Genomic DNA, 14131 nt, shown 5'->3' on the forward strand with positions numbered 1-14131 from the left:
ATATTTATCATTCCAATAATTATAATTGCAGGGTTGGCCAAAACACAAGTGAACAAAATATTACTAAGTTTGCGAAATAGTAGAAAACTCGAGTTCTTCAAGCTAACTTGGTGACCCTCTAATACTCGACATCCACTACCTTACTCGACATTTTCATGCCCTTAGTAGAAGTAGAATCTTGGTCCATACTAATCACATAATGTAGCTTGGAACTTGGTAACCATTGGAGACTCCATAGATATAGTGTCACTCGGTAAAAACTGAATCCTTTGTTTACCTTGATTTCACTCGGTAAACACTACACTTATCTCACTTGGTAAACACTGGCTTCACCATACAAATTGATGACTCGGTAGAAACTGTGAAGCTCGGTGAACACTGTAGACTCAGTAGATACTACTGGACTGCACATTCACTCAGTAGCTTCAGGAATGCTTGGTGTGAATTGCTTAAGTGATGAACCTATAAGGTAACCACTAAATGCTTGGTATACACTGTAGACTGAGTGATGAGCTTGGTAATCATTCACAGTCAAATAAGTGTTGTTACTAATGAAAAATACAATATAATGCCAGCAAAAACAACCTTCCTTCATGGTGATTTGGATAAAGAGATACATATGACACAACCATAGGGATTTGAGGTCAAAGATAAGGAGATCTTAGTGTTTATATTGAAGAAAAGTTTCTATGGCTTGAGACAAGCACCTTAGCAATGGTATTTGAAATTTGATAGTTTTATGCAAGAGCATGGATAAAATAGGTGTCATTTAGATCACTGTGTTTACTTTAAAAGGTTGGATGATGGAAACTACATTATTTTATGTTTATATGTTGATGATATGGTTGTAGCTAGGTCTAACATAGATCACATTAAGGGGCTAAAAAGCCAATTAGCACATGAATTTTCTATGAAGAATTTGCAGGCAAAAAAAACATCCTTGGTATGAAGATTTGCAAAGATAGGAAGAATAAGAAATTGACTTTGACTTAGGCTAATTATATTGCAAAGGTGTTGCAACATTTCTCTATGGAGAATGCTAAATCTATTAGCACACCTTTACTTGGTTATTTGAATTTGAGCAAGGAGTTGTGTCCAAAGATAGAAGAAGAGAAGGATAAGATTTCCAAGGTACCTTATGCTTTAGTTGTAGGAAGATTAATGTATGCTCTGGTACGTACAAGGCCATATATTTCACATGCATTGGGATTCATTAGTAGGTATATGAGTCATCGAGGGCTTGAGCATTATAATGTTATAAAATGGATTCTTAGATATTTGAGAGGGACATCTACTAAGTGTTTATATTTTGGGGGCTCTACTACTGATTTACAAGTATATGTTGACTCAGATTTGGTAGGAGATATTGATATCAAGTGAAGTACTATAGGTTATGTATTTACTATTGGTGGGACAATAGTGAGCTAGGTTTCTTAATTGTAGAAGGTTAATGTTTTATCCAATACAAAGGAAGAGTATGTTGCTTCTATAGAGATAGCCAAGGAGATGATATGGTTTTAGTTTTTCATGGGAGAGTTCGGACACCATAAAATAATTATTTGATGACAAATAGTCAGAGTGCCATTCATCTTGCGAAGAATTATGCAATGCATTCAAAGATAAAACACATACAGATGCATTACCATTTTATACAGTTAGTTTTGGATGATATACAATTAAAGCTAGACAAGATACATACTAATGAGAATCCAATAGATATGTTTACAAATATAGTGACAAGGGAGAAGTTGAACTCCTCTTCAACTTTGATTGGTCTTCTAGACTAAACAGAATAAAATAATACTAGAGTCTAGGGTGATTTGATCTAATGGGAGCTCCATGTGGTAGTGATATTACTATAGGAATAGTCTCCAAGTGGGAGATTGTTATCTAGTGTGGAGCTTGATCAATCCCCAAGTGGGAGATTTTTAGTTTATGGTGACTAATTAAGGAAGTAGTGTACATACTTCATAATTCTTTGGGATTGTCTAAAATGTTTTGGGCCCTATTTTATCAAGATTTTGGGTTGACATGTAATAATTAATTATAACCTTAAAGCAGAAAAAATACTTGTATAAAAGAGCTTAGGGTTATCGATTTTCATAATGTGTCATGCAAAAATTTCTTCTTGCAGTGCTATTGAGATATAAGGGATTACAAATTGTAATCCAGTTGTAATGACTGGATCATAATAATATTGAACTTTTCATTTGGTGGACGTAGCCCATGGTTTGGGTGAACCATGTTAAATCTTCGTGTCTTGTGTTCTTCTCTATGTGATTTATTATTTCTTGATATTGCTTATATTTACATGTAATTTTTATTTCTATCCATGGGTTAATCCTAATAGGATTGTGCATATCCATCAATGATTCATCTCTACTAGGATCATTGAATGAGGGCAAGGTTATATTGATGAATTTATTTACAATATTCTCCTCTTGTGCTAGAATATCTGCAAGAGGAAGGTATGCTTTAGGAGAAGGAGAAATATCAACTGTCATGTGAAAATGAGACAAAAGAGGTGGCATCCATGATATTATTATTTTTATGTAAAGTTCTTTCATGAGTAATAGAGTAGTTCATGTCATAATCCAAGGGTTCATCCCAAATAAGAGAATTATCACAAGGAAGAATATATATATCAAGAAAGTATACCATGGAAGAAAAAGGAGATGAAATGAAAGAAAAATTATCTTTAAGTTAAAATCATAATCTTGCATGATTCCTTATAAGGTGATGTAAGAGAGGACAAGGCAACATAACATACCCTAGATTGATTAATTTTAAGGGGAACATATCATTAAGAGGATGTTGTTTTATGGAAAGGGGGATAGAGGAATGGTTGAAAAATGATTTCAACAACTTTTTCAATATGAATGAAATGTATAAAAGCTAGATCTAAACATGCAATGCATAAGAAGACTAAAAGAAGAGATAAATCTAATTTAATAAGATATCCAAATAAAATCCAAAAAATAATAGAAGGTGAAAAGATGCCAAGTTCATCCAAAATAAGGTAAACACTCAATGTAAACAATCTAACTCAAAAATAGAAAAGAGGGTAATTGGACAGGTTCACCAAAAGAAGATAAATACCTAAAAAAAAAAAAAATCTAACTCAAAAGAGAAGTGATGTGAAGTTGGGTTCACCAAAATATTTAAGGTTAAACTAAGATTCTTTAATGGGTTGTAGTCTCCATTTTATGCCACTAAGCCATTCAAATAGATATGACATGTTTGTGGGGATAAAGGGAATTTCCAAATATGATTACCTTTTGGATCCAAATTAAATTAGCAAGAACCAAATGAAGGAAGAAATTCCAATAATAAATTTGAATCATAGAAATGAATGGAATATAAGGAAATACACTTTATTCAATATGTGATAATGTGCATGTGAAATTGAACCAATTTCTTACTTAATGTAGATCTAAATGTTATTTGTATGCAATCATCCCATTTAAGATATAGCTCTAATATATAGATGTGAAAAGAAATAAAAAATAAAAGATTCACCTTGAAATATGAAGAAGAAGATTTAATTTATCTCTAAAAATGATGGATCTAATATTGTTTCTAAATATCCAATGGCAGATTCTTGAATGAATTGATAAAGGGATAAAACCTAGAGATCATTTTGCAAGAAGGAAAAAAGGACTAGGTCAACGTAGAGGAAGGATGGCTTTCCATGAAGTTGATGTAGTCTAGAAAAGTTGATGTAGTTTGATAACACTATAACAAAATCAAACCAAGTTCTCTAGAAAGGTTCCCAAGTTTTATTTCTAGATCCTTATGAAAAATCCTGCTATCCTTCTCCTACACAGAAAAACTTGGTTTTGGGGTTGTGTCGGGGGAGGGCTTGCCTTGGTCAAGCCCTAGGTCAAGGAATTAATCATAAATGATAAATGTATATGTAAAGAAGACAAGATAAATGTAAATATTCACCTTGCTTGTAGAAACCCTTGTCAATAAGGATGTAGGATATCTACACAATTAAAATGGATCTACGATAACCATATTATAGAGACTTACATTTAAATGTGCATCAATAACTTGAAGATAATTAATGACTTAGCATAGATATCCTCCCTTGATGGCCAAAAAAATACTTGATCTTGAAGAAGAAATGCCCACAAAGAATCCTTCAATGCTTGAAGAAGACTTTTGTCCTGTCTTGAATGCTTGAACTTGTTTCCTTGAGTTCTTAATGAGATGAGATGTCTTGAGGATGATATATGAAATCGAAGCCTCTAAGCCTCCTTATATATTTTTGGGCAAGAAATTAGTACAAGCTGATTGGAGAGAACAGTCAAAATAATTAAACCCTTGAGGCCTTTTAGGCCTTAAGCCCTATAATCACTAGGGACTAGGTTAACTTGGGAGAACTAGGTTAACCTAAGTCAACCTAGTATTAAAGATTAGTTTAAGAAAGCCATAGAAAGAGTATGCAATTACCATAATAAATAGAGAAGAAAGTGGAAGAAGAAAGGAGAAAAGGACATCGTGCATAGGTCCATCCTTAGTCCAAGAAAGGAATTATGGAAAGGGGTTCTAAAATGTCTTAAAAAGAAAGTGCATCCATTTTAAGATGGTAAAGTTAGAAATAGGAAATTTTGAGAGTTGGGCGATGAATAATTTTTCTACAAACTTTTTCCTCAACTATGGATATCTTTAATAACCTTAAAACATGCACATGTGATTAAACTAAAAAGTAAACATAACAATAACACAATGCAACTCATAACACCATTATTTTTTAACTAGGGAAGCCTTCAACAAGGGATAACCCTAGTGGGGATGGTACCCACAAAATGATCCACTAATCAAAAGTATCTTGTGAAAGATATTGACCTTGTTAGGAGTCTATTACATATGTATAGTGTCCATGTCCTTGTTAGAGGACTAGGCCTTGTTAGAAGCCTCAACCTTGTTAGGATTTTGTATTACAATGAAAAAAGTATGCAAAACGAGCCCACTACCCAAATGTGTAATTACCATTATATATTTTGTACATAGAAGGCATAGATACAAAAACCTCTTGACATTGCTAATATCTTCAATATCTAATTTTTCCTTGTTAGCCCTCTATACACAAATTCACATATAATATCTTTTATTTCCTCTAAGATAAGCTTCACATTATATAAAAATTATATTTCTATGTCTAAAGACATCACACAACTTCACATATCCAAAACTTTCCTGTATGCCCTTGTATTTTATCCTGTCAACCTTCATGTATTCACACATGTCCCAAAACACAAAATTGACCTTTAGTAAGTTAGTGTTAAGATCTTGGATGTCATCTCTAATTAGTTAAGTAATCTTTTTTGTAAACAAAAAATTTCCTCAACACAAATTACCAGTTCCTTTCCTCTACATTATTCTACCCCTACATGATTGCAACTAGTAGATCTTTAATATCTCTATATGTACAACTCATAATGACATGTGTTCTAAGATGTAGCATCCTCTGTTGGAAATGCAATGATTAACTAAGAGGGGAGGGATGAATTAGTTACCAAAAAATAAATCCCAAGTCCCTTAGACTTCAATACAAAATTTTCACTTAGAAAACAAAATCCTTGTTGTGCTCGATTAGAACTACATATTCATTGTAACTTAGTTAACAAAGAAGTCTTAAAATATCGATGTGTATCAACGTTTAGTAACTCAATTATAGAAACATAAATAATTAATAAAATAACATGAACACATGAGATACCAAGATTTAACATGGAAACCAAATTTGGGAAAACCACCAATGCAACTAGTTACAACTTTTCACTCTTCTGAAGTGAGCCCTATTAGGAGCTAACCCTATTAAAGGTTAAAAAAAACACGGTTAGGTGTGACCATGTTAGAGGATTTGAATCACCTTGTTATGATTGAAATTGTTAGAGGTCTTCAAATAGTTCATTCTAAAAATGCCACATTGTTAGAGGATTTACAAATTGACTGTTAAGCCAACTTTGTTAAGATATTTCTTCACTGCTACAATTGTTGGAGAGTAACAATGATTGACTTGATTGATGAAGGAATTAACTTTGTAGATTAGATCATTGTTTTGCTTTATCCTCTTAGTCCTTCCTGATCATAATATTCTTTGTAGATCCTCACATGTTATGTCAATAATCTAATATCCTTCTTATTTCACATCTTTCTCATTATTCCAATATGCTTTTTTCAATCCAAAAATTGACCTTTCATATATATGAAAATCAATTTCAAGTTGACTTGAATACCCTTTAAAAAATAATTTAACATTAATTTAGTCATCTTATATTAACCATTTAATTAACAAAAGTAATCTGCTTATAGTTGGCTAATATTGGACCGATCACATGGTTAATACATAACTTTCTTTGATAACTAACCAAACTCAGTTAATACTAACTCTCTTCATTGACCAACCTAATTCAGTTTACACTGACTTCCTTTGATGAACAACTAAACTTGGTTCCTATTGAATTCTTCCTCGGTTGATACTAGAGTCTTTTATAGTGCTCAACCGAGCTTGGTTAAAACTAGTTGTGCTTAGTTAGAGTGTGACATTTGTGTAACATTAGTGATAATATACAATTGAATAACTATTTTCAATAATCTCCCTCTTTGGAATTGATGGCAACACAACATGTCATTATGAAAAGAAAACTTAGAGAAATATAATTATTTATAGGATTTTATAATATCCTTAGTAACTCCATTCTAATTCTTCATTGTTGAGAACTCCCTTTGAGATTCTCCCTTTGTCATCTTATCTTTAGATTTTTTCTTATTAAACTCTCCCTTTTTCTCTTATACAAATTTCTTCCTCTAATTCTTTTCTTTGATATGACATCAATATCTGTCTCTTTGATATCAAATGCCAAAGACTTTATATAATGAATTTTCAATGTACTTGATGTACTAATTCATATGCAATGTTCTTTGAAATAATTGCATTAACTTGATAGTTTTTTAATGAATCTCTATTGATGCATAACTAATCTATACTCTAGTGAGCATCAGATAGGGGAAGAACATCTAGCTTACTTCTTAGATACAAAAATGCATCCTTAGGTAATGTCTTGGTGAATATGTCTACAAGTTGCTCCTTGGCATTCACATATTCCAATCTTACCTATTTGTCTTGAAATAATTCCATCATATAATTTTTTTATACTTGATTGCAACGTGTTTTTTCTTAGTGTGCATCATTAGATTATTGGATATATTGATTGCACTAGTGTTATTACAATACATAACTACTAGTTCTTTGTTTTATTTTGTACCCAACAACAATTGCTTGATCCAAATTATGTTGGAAAAATTAACTACTGCAACAACATATTCTGCATTTGCTATAGATTGAGAGATGCAATTTTGCTTCTTGTTTCTCCATGATATTATTCTCTTTCTAAGAAAGAATGATCCTCCACTAGTTATGTTCCTATCATTAATGCTTCCAACCCTATCTACATTAGGAAAGGATTTCAACTCAAATTTTCCTCCTTTCTTTTACCATAAACCATAGTCTTTAGTCCCTTTTAGATATATCTAAATTCTTTTGACTACCATCATATTATTTTCTCTAAGATTTTGGAAAAACATTGCAACTATATCAATTGCTAATGTAACATGATGCAAGAGCATCTAGTGGTTTAAGGAGAATCCTGCATTACCCAAAAATATGCTTCGTGTTATTTTTTGTTTAATGTGCTTTCATTTCAAGATACCCATTTGGTTCAAATAAAGATTCCAACTCTCATAGTTCCACTATTGGTTTTATGGGTTAGAGTTTTTGATCACCTTGGGATACTTGCCAATGTAGAAAATAGGATATTTTGTAATTGAGTCATAACTATGATGAGTTAGATGGTTTAATTTGGAGGGACATTATAATTTAAAATAAAGTAGTCCAAAAAAAGAATCATGTCAAAAGGCTCTGCGGTTTGAAAGTTATTGCAATTTTAAGTTGCCTGGAGACCACCTAAGAGCACTTCAAAGTCTAATTTGAGACACTAAATAGATTTGTATGGGACCAAAAAATGGGGAATGAGAAAATATAGTCTATAGTGCTATAGAGTGCTTGGAGAGCTTTCCAAAAATGTAAACAGTTCATCAATCAAAGTCCTGGATCAAAAGTTATGCCTCTTGGAAGTTGGACTACCATTTCTAGATTCTTATAATTTTACATTGACTTCTAACTTGATTTCTATAATCTTCTATTTTGGAAGTGGATGTCAAATGAAATATTCTAAAATGGACCTAGATAAGGTGAAGGTCATCTTGGAATGTCCTACTCCAAGGTCTGCCACTGAGGTGAGGTCATTCCATGGTCTAGCTAGTTTTTACGAGAAGTTCATAAGGAATTTTAGTAGTATATGTGCACCCCTAATTGAAACAATGAGGGGGATAGAAAAGAGTTCAAGTGGACTATAGGAGCTACAAGGAGTTTTGAATTGTTGAAGAAGAAGGTGAAAGGGAAACCTATGTTGGAACTTCCTAATTTCAATAAAGTGTTTTAGGTGGATTACAATGCTAGTGATAGTACTATTGGGGCTATGTTGAGCCAAGATGGTAAGCATATTTCCTATTTTAGTGAAAAATTCAATGATGCAATGAAGAAGTATTTTGTTTATGATTAGGAGTTCTATAGAATAGTTTAGGCCTTAAAGAAATGGAGACATTCTTTCTTGCCAAAAGAATTTGTCTTGTATACTAATCAAAAGGTATTGTAGTGCCTAAATAGCCAAGGTAAATTGAATTAGAGACATTTGAAATGGGCAAAGTCCATGCAAAGCTATACATTTGTATTGAAACATAGAAGTAGAAGGTATAATAGGGTTTCAGATGCAATAAATAGGAGATAGTTGTTGCTGGCACTAATGCAAGTTGAAGTGGTTAGGTTTGATGAACTCAAAATTTTGTATCCTAAGGATCCTAACTTTGTAGAGGCTTGGAAGGCTTGTAAAGAACCTATTACTCTATACAGGACATTACTTGATTTAGTATGCCATGTTGTTGAAGGGTAGTCAATTGTGTATCCCAAGGAGTTCTATGAGGGAGAACTTGATCAAGGAGAAACACAGTGGAGAGATAGAAGGACACTTTGGTTGAGATAAGACCATTCCCATTATTAGAGAACATTATTTTTTCCCTAAATCATCATAGGATGTGAATAAGTTTGTGAAGAATTGTCAAGTATGTCAAATAGCTAAAGGATTTAGTCACAATACTAGTCTTTTTCAACCAATATCTGTTCCATCGAAGCCTTGGTAGGACAGAAGTATGGATTTTGTTCTTGGATTTCCAAGGACACAAAGGGGTAATGACTCAATATTTGTGGTGGTTGATAGGTTCTCCAAGATGGCACACTTCATTCCATGCCACAAGACTCATGATGTAGTACATATTGTAGATTTATTTTTCAAAGAGGTGGCGAGGCTACATGGTCTCCCAAAAAGTATTATTTTTGATAGAGATACTAAATTTGCGGATTATTTTTGGAGGACTTTTTGGAAGAAGCTATATATAAAATTGATGGGCAAAAAAAATTAGTGTATAGAGGTCTAGGTAATTTGCTAAGGTGTTTAGTAGGAGATAAGCCTGAGGGCTGGGATTTAATTCTACCACAAGCATAATTTTCTTACAATAATTCTATGAATAGGAGTACTAGTAGATCACCATTCCAAATTGTGTATGGGAGTAGTCCAAGGATTGCACCAGAGCTTAGGAAGATGGAGCAAGGGGAGACGACAAGTGCTAAGGTAGAAGACTTTGCTGAACATGTCAAGAACCTACATGAGGAGGTGCAAGCACATATTGCCAAGATGAACCTACAATATAAGGCTAGGGTAGACAAAAGGAGGAGACATATGGAGTTCCAAGATGGAGATCAAGTTATGGTATATTTGAGGAGGGAACAATTTCTAGTGGGCACCTACAACAAGCTAAAGATGAAGAAATTTGGCCCCTAAAAAATTTTGAGGAAACATGATTTAGGGAATGCATATGAGGTGGAATCGCTAGATGGGATTCACATTTCTCCTATTTTCAATATTGTAGACTTAATAGAATATCATGATGATTGTGCGGATGGGGAGTTGATGTTGGAGCCATGTCCAATCCCTACTTCTATGAAGGAAGAGATTGAAGAAATTTGGGATAGTCATGTGGGCCAGAGTACCAGAAATAGATAGTATGAAGAGTACTTGGTGACATGAAAAGGATAACCAAAAGAAGATTCAACTTGGATATCTACAATGGAGGTTTCCCATTTGGGTTTTCCTCTACTAGATATAAAGTGACAGGGTCACTTTTCAATCTACCCTAGGTGTCTGATGCAAGAGCATTCAGTGGTGTAAGGGCAATCATGTATCACCTAAAATATTCTTAGTGTTATTTTCTATTTAATGTGTTTTCATTTTTGGATACCCATTTGGGTCAAATAAAGATTCCAACTCTCATATTGCACTATTGGTTTTTTGGGTTAGAGTTTTTAAGAACCTTAGGGTATGTGCCAATATAGAAAATAGGTTATTTTGTAATTGAGACATAATTATAATGAGTTAGAGGGTTTAAGATGTAAATATGAATATAATTATAATTTAAAGAACTCTAGAAAATGAATTAGGTCAAAAGGCTTTGTGGTTTGAAAGTTATTGTAGTTTTAAGTTGCCTAGAGACCCCCTAAGATTACTTCAAAATTAGATTTGAGGCACTAAATGGCCTTGTATAGGACCAAAAAATGGGGGATAGAAAAAATCGGTCCATAGGGCTATAGAGCACTTGGAGAGCTTTCTAGAAATGTAAATGGTTCATCAATTGGAGTCCTGAATCAAAAGGTATACCTCCCAGAAGTTGGACTACCATTTCTAGATTTTACTAATTTCACACTGATTTTTGACATTTTTTCTAGAACCTTCTATTTTGGCAATGGATGCCAAATGGTATATTCTAAACTTTATTCGTAACCCTAAACCTAATTTGGGTTGCTTAAGGATATTTTTGGCATTGTGAAGCTAGTTTTCAGTGGAGTTCAAGAGAAGGTATTGGAGGTGGGTTTTTCTCTAAAATTAGACAACATTGTAAGCCTATAGGGCACATCTTTGGTCTTTTTTTATTATACTAAATGTAATAGTAGATCAATTCTAATAATAATATTCCCCTTTTCTTTTTGTGTTCATTTTGTCTTGGGTTGTGTCCTCATCACAACATGAGTATAATGTCTCCCATCTTTTGGACCCTCAATGGAGTTCTTAGCATTTTGTTCTCGAAAGGCTAAGTGGAGAAATAAGGAGAAATAAATTAAATTAAAGTCAATAAATTAATAAATCTAAGTGTGACTTTTATTTAATTAATTTAACTTTCTAGAAGCAGAACTAATATTGTATTGGAAAGGGAGAAGCTTCTTGAGAGTAGATTTTCTAGAAGCACAACTAATTATTGTATTGGAAAGGGGGAAGCTATTGGAATTAACAAGTGGGAAGACTTACTTCTGAGAGGGGGGTGAATCAGAAGTAACTAACTTTTAATCCTTTTAAATTCTTTTAACTAAAAACCATTCACATGCATTCAATCTATCTAATGAACCTGAAAGTAAAGAGATGCATGAAAATAGACAACACACAAATTTGGTAACCCAGAAACCCTCCAAAAATATGAAGGTAAAACTGGGGTGGGGATGACACCCACAAAATATCACTGCAGCAATGTGTAACTATTCAAGTTTACAATGTTTGAACACTTTCAATGGTCTACCCTATGAAAGGCTAGTCGTGCTAAAGACTTTACACTCTATTAAAAGTGACCTGGTTAAAGGATTTCACTACTCTACTACAAATAGGCTCGATTAAAGGACTTTAGTACATTCACTTGGAATGACACCCTTGTTGGAATTAAGGATAGAGTAACTAAGAGGGGGGATGAATCAATTACTCCCAAAATTCAATCCACAAATCCCTTAGATGTCTTGAAGATCTAGTTACTGCTTGTACTTAGTAAATAATAGTTGTAACTCAGTAAATTAAACTATTACTTTCATTTCAAGCATTCATGCATGTAACTGAAAATAAAGTGAACATAAGAAGCACTAGATTTAACATGGAAACCCAATATGGGAAAAACCACCAAGTAACTAGTCACCAATTTTACACTCTTCTGAAGTGAGCCTTGTTAGGAGCCAACCCTGTTAAAGGTTACAATACACACTGTTAGGTGTGACCTTGTTAGAGGATTTAATCACCCTACTAGGAGTGGCCTTGCTAGAGGTCTTTAGAACAATTCAACTGAATTGTCACCTTATTAGAGGATTTACAAAATGGGTATTAAACCAACTCTATTAAGAGATTTGAAATCACTTCTACAATGGTTAGAAAGAAACAATGAACTGACCTAAATAAGATGCAACTAAATTTGCTAGATATAGGTCTCTGTTTAGAATCATTAGATCCTCCTTGACCAAATCTGGATCTGCTGCTTCTCAATGATCTCTAATCATCCTCTGAATCTTCTTCCACAATAATCATTCTTCATATCACATTAACTTCTCATTTTTCTTCATACTACTTTGAATTTTCAACTTAACTTCTTACTTATATCATTCAGGTTGTCAAGTCGGCTCATTTACATATTACATTTACTAATAAACCATTCAATAGTTAGCTATAGATATTATTCTTAAACAAATAAACATCCTATACTGGCTGACCCTGCTCAATAAATACTGCATCCAAGAATTTCTTGAGTTAACCATCTTGACTCTGTTAACATTGCAATATCCTTAAAATCCTTTGCTTGTCGAGTTTTACTCAGTAAGAACTGCTTCTGCGAAATTTCCTTTTATGACCGAGTGAGCTCAGTAAGAACTAAATTTCTTTGATTACCTTGAAAGCTCAGTAAGAACTAAATTTCTAATTTTCCTTTGATAACCGAGTGAACTTAGTAAGAACTGTATCTTTGCTTGGCTGACCTTTTGAGCTCGGTAGACACTGTCCTTTGCCTTGCTAACCTTCTGAGCTCGGTAGACATTGTCCTTTGCTTTTCTAATTTTTTTAGTTTGGTAGGCACTATCTGATGACTGATATGACATTTGTGTGACATCAAAGACAACACACAATTGAACAATTGTAACCAACAATCTCCCTCTTTTTCATTGATGGCAACACAACATGTCATAGCATAATTAAATTTGAAAATAAGTCTTTTAATGAAAAAAATCCCTCTTACACAAACTCTCCCTCTTACAAAAACTCTTATTATTTGCAAATTTCAGAAAGATATAAACAATATATATTCTCCCTCTTTGACAACACATGCCAAAGATAACTCAAAACAACTGAATAGCATTGTACCTGATGTACTAATTCATATGCAATGTCTTCATTGTTTTGCTGCATCAACTAATAGATTTCCAACTCTATTCTTGTTGATGCATTACTAAAATTGTATTTTAGTGAGCTTCTGATAGGGGAATGACCCCTCACTTACCTTTTAGATACAAGAATGCATCCTTAGGTAAAGGTTTTGTGAATATATAACAAAGTGATACTTTATGGCAATATGCTTTATTTTTTAACGCATTACTGGATTCTTGGAGATGTTAATTGCACTTGTGTTATAACAAAACATAACAACAGGTTCTTTCATTTCTTGCTTCATACCTTCCAATAATTGTTTAAACTATACAATGTTTGAGCAATTTACTACTGCTGCAACATATTCAGCCTCTGCTATGGATTGAGATGTACAATTCTACTTTTCACTAGTCTAAGAAATTAATCTTTTTCCAAGAAAGAAAGCTCCTCCACTTGTGCTCTTTCTATCATCAATATTTCTTGCCCAATCTACATCAGTGAACACCTTTAAATCTAGTTTTCTTCCAAGTTTAGACCATAATCCATAATCTTTAGTTCCTTTTAAGTATCTCATGATCCTTTTGATTGCCATAATGTGATTTTATTTTGGTTTTTCTGAGAATCTTGCTACAATTCCTATTGCAAGGGCAATATCTAGTCTTGTGTGCACTACATATTGCAAATTTCTAATCATAGATCTATACAATGTCTAATCTACTTTCTTTGATTCATCATCCTTGGTAAGTTTTAATCCAGTACACATGGGAGTCACAACTAGTTTGCAGTCT

Source organism: Cupressus sempervirens, chromosome 7, assembly GCF_028749045.1.
Source record: "Cupressus sempervirens isolate cs-2001-9-10 chromosome 7, ASM2874904v1, whole genome shotgun sequence".
Classification (NCBI taxonomy): domain Eukaryota; kingdom Viridiplantae; phylum Streptophyta; class Pinopsida; order Cupressales; family Cupressaceae; genus Cupressus; species Cupressus sempervirens.